The 4,320-nt window shown below is 38.9% G+C and overlaps 1 pseudogene; it reads right to left on the reverse strand.

Annotated features, from left to right (window-relative positions):
• Positions 1-2,397: 2,397 nt before the first annotated feature.
• On the reverse strand, positions 2,398-4,045 carry LOC149499203 (uncharacterized; annotated as a pseudogene).
• Positions 4,046-4,320: the final 275 nt, after the last annotated feature.

Consider the following 4,320-nt stretch of genomic DNA (forward strand, 5'->3'; position numbering starts at 1 on the left):
TGGTTACCAAAAGGATCTATTGACACACGTTCCCATTAGTTTCTTTGGTATCCCACCTTCCTGTATGTGAACAATCGGAATGCTTGCACAACTGAAGATCACATCTTCTTTATCTCTTTCTTTTAATTAATTAATTTAATTAATATAAAATAATTGATCAATTAATAACTCAAAATTATATTAATTGGGTCTCAATTAATTAAACATCCAAACCCAAACCCAAACCCAAAATATAAAGCCCAAATTCAAAAACTAACAGAACGGGTTCAACAATTGCCCCCATATTAAGTTGGTTTGATAGGCTATGCTTAATATGTTAGCCCATTTTGCAAATCCAAATCCATTTAGAAATTAAAAATTCAAAAATAACAAATAAATAAGAAACCCTAATGATGATTCACTTTTTTTTTTCTTTCTCGTTTGCACGACTGCCATCTTCTGTTCTTTTCTTTCTTTCCTTCATTGCTACTGCGAATATGCTACTCCATCATCCCATTTTCATGGCCATTTTCTAACTTTCTTAGATAGCCAAATATAAAGCTTTGGCCTTTGAATTGATGAAAATCGTGGCCATTTATTGCTTTCAAAGCTATTTCCGATTTGCTTTTGTTTGGCTACTGCAAAATTATTTTCGAATCATTCTCTCCCTTTTTTTAATAATAATAAAAATATAAAAGCATCAACCAACCACAGGTGCATTTTTCCTTTCCTCTCCTTTTTGTTTGCTTTCTTTCTTTCTTTTTTTTTTTTTAATATATATATATATATATAAATGGAACTTTTTAAGATGGCAGTGATTTGGTGCAATGGGAATTAATGGTTTGGTTCCTATGATTTGCCTCTAATGAATGTTTTGAAGAATCATAGGCATGAAACCAATAAAAAATTATTCCAGAGGCACCAAATTCCGATACCAATTCCACGCAACCATTTTTCCAAATTTTGGCACCAATGAAAATATTTCTCTAATTTGACTAATGGAAAGAACTAATTCCTCTAAGATGGAATATGCATCGTGTACCTTTAATTTTTCAGTGACAGGTTCCTCTGCTCCATTTGCTAACTCCTTGGGCGGTGCCCTTACTAATGCACCCGCTTCTCAAGTAAGTTGCTCTGCTAAACTTTGGACCCTTTCTTTCTGCCAGGTTCTCTTAATGGACATTTGTGATTTGTTCATCATCCTCTCTATCAGCTGTTTCTAGATATATTTTTTTAATTGAGGCGACTCCCTTGGCTCATATGTCTTTTGCTTCGACAGTCTCCTCTTCTCACTTTTTAAGATTCAAATGTTGCAGTTATCTCTTCTCCACAGGTATGCTCTATCACACCTACCCTGTGTCGCACCTGCAGATGGCTCCTCTTCTAATTTTATTTGTTTATTATTACTGAGATTGAGGACCCATTACCTGAGATTTACTCCTTTTTTCTGAGTGATCTACATTCTTCTTCTCAGGTACAAGCTTGGATGGAAATCCATGAGACACACTCCTCTACTATTTCATAGCACCAGTTTCAAGATATGAACCCTGATTGACCCTCCTTTTTTTTTGGAATTTGTATGAATATATTTAAAGTCGTGAATTGGCCTTTACACATTTATGAAAGAAACGACTAGTGGGCCTATTTAATTTATTCATGATTGCTATAGGATCAACTATGTCACTTGCCTATATTGTTGTGTTGCTTGCTACAGGTGACCTTTCTTAATGGGGCCGTAGGATCAGCCCCACTGCATTTATTACTGATGATCGTTAATTTCCCACCTGGTGGGCTAGTACACATTGAGGTAATGATTATTGGCAATTCTCTTGGGCGGCTCTCTGTTGCTACTTGATAGCCAACACGTGTTTCCTCTAAGACCTTATGAGTACAAACAGTTGTGATCTTTTGTTTAAGCTTAAGTTTCAATAGACTGCTAACATATGTTAATCTTAGATCCTTAGGTGTTTTAAAGTTAATTTCTTCCAAGGGATCTTGGACTCCTATAAGAATGTCATCCAACTTTGGTGGCGTAAGGCTAAGCTCATGCAACTAGATATCTCCCCTAAAATCATCCACCAGCTCTTCCTCAAAGATCACCTCAGCCTCATCAAGTTCCTGCAAATCTTTCATAGCTAACATGTCAAATATTTAGTATAAATAAGCTTTAGAGAGAGCAGTTGCAGCTGCTGCTATCTCCTTATTAGAATATGATTTCTTAATCATGGAGCTCTATGACCTCAGGCTCCCACCTCGGCCTCTTATAAGGCTCGATGGCTAATGACGATATTGAACTGACTTTAGAAACATCTGATGAACTATTAGGAGATGAGCTAGGATCCTCTCAAGCTTTAGTAATTAACACTCTAGTTATTTTGCGGATCCAGCTCCCTCTGAAAATTTCTGCTGCCAATATCGTTATGACTCTTTAGGTGTCTTCAAGGACTTCAAATGAGCTTGCAGCTTCTTCAATTGATTAATGATACTCCTTATATCTACTTTAATAGTGTTGATAGATGCCACATGTGGGAAAGGATCCTCATCAATCAACATCTACTCTTTGTCAGGGAACCTCAACACTCCTCTGTTAATGCGATACTATAAAGCATTCCTGAAACTCCACTAGTTATTAGTATTATAGTTCTAGGAATCATGGTACTTTAGAAGTATTGCTTGCCCTTCATCTCTTCTTTTGTCGGCAGCTTATGACCAAATGGAAGAGATATAAACTTTTCCTTTAGCAAGAAATCAAATATCTCCTCTCTCTTAGAAACATCAAATGTAAATTGAGTCTCTGAAATGGATTTCTTCTTCTAAGGAACTGTCTTTATTGGAGCTCCAAGGTTTGGACACATAAAGGAACCTAAATTCACCAAGTCAGCCATAATTATTTCCTGATGAAGCTCCTGATAGTAAGTTCCTGGTGAGCTTCTTTTCATATGTGATTCTTCTTTTAGTAGCTATTAATATTCTACTACCTTAGCCGCCAGCTCATAGAAAACTCTAAACTCCATCCCTTGGAATTTCTTCCTCAGCTTGAAGTCCAAGCCTCTTTGAGCCATCTGACAAAGTCGTGTTCAGGTAAGAACGCCTTACACCTGTTCCTCAGCTTCTTAGACCTTGCAATAAATGAGTTAACCATCTCTCCACTTCTTTGTGTTAGCATGGATAACTTGGCCATAAAAACCCCTGGGTTAGCTCTAAGGAATTGGGTACGGTAGAGACGCTCCATCTCATACCATGAATTGATTGAGTTCCTCAGAAGTGTTGAATATTAGGTGAAAGCTGTACCTGTCAAGGAGTTAGAAAACAGTCGCAACTTATAGTTAGCAAAAATCTCCAGATTAGCAAGTTCCCCACATTGGATGGTGAATCTGGTTATATGCTCCACGAAGGATTGTCCATCTTCTCCAAAGAATAATGTGAAATCTGGATTTCTATACCCCTTGGGATAAGGGTTCTCTCTGTCAATTGTTTTTTAATACGACTTCACAAACTTTGGGTGATCAACCTGTCTGAGGCCAGGCCCACAGAGCTCCTTCTCAATGTCCCTTAAAACATCCATGGTGACTTGGGGAATCTTAGGAATAGGATTACCTATCGTTTGAGGAACCGTAGTGAAACCGATGTATGTATTCTAGGGAACTGCGTTGAAGGCAACCCCTCTAGTTCCTTGGCTTCCTCCTGTGCCTGTTAACGACTAAGGAGCATGAGAAGCCTCAACCTCATAGACACTTGGGTTAGTCATATGACTAGTGGTCTCGAAAAAAATGGTAGGAGTCATTGTAGGCCTGCTAGTGGGGCGGCCTGTCTGGAGTGACGCCTTTGATGGATGGTGCACCGACTCCTCTCTCAGATGTGGTGGTTGATACCTCTCTTCAGCAAGAGCACGACCACTGTCAGTGCCCCCTGAGGGATTTCGAGGCAGTTGCCCCCCCGAGTTCTTTGGCACACTTGGATGAAGATTCATTCCCCTCCTTAGCGGCAGACTTGCTAGTAGGAGATTGATTGACGGGTCAGTCCACGACATCAATCTTCTTTCCAGTGACCTTCTCCATGAAGACATTCATAGTTTGCAACAATTAGGCTATGATCTAACTATTGTTCCTCTGTTTTTCTAGCATCGCCTTCACATTAGAAGAACTAAAGTTAATGATGTCATCAGAAACAAAAGTCATTTTACCTGAATGTTTATTGAGGTCGTTAGAGGTAAGTGCAACTTCTATGGGATTTTGAGCAAGAGAGTTGATTTCTCCTTCCTCATGAGGAGATGCTCCTCTTTCAGGGCTTCTAAGGCCTACTCCTACAGGTCCTCCATCCGAATCCAGAGACCAGGCAACA

The sequence above is a fragment of the Jatropha curcas genome, chromosome 1, assembly GCF_041381405.1.
Source record: "Jatropha curcas cultivar XTBG-Jc1 chromosome 1, XTBG_Jcur_1.0, whole genome shotgun sequence".
Lineage (NCBI taxonomy): Eukaryota > Viridiplantae > Streptophyta > Magnoliopsida > Malpighiales > Euphorbiaceae > Jatropha > Jatropha curcas.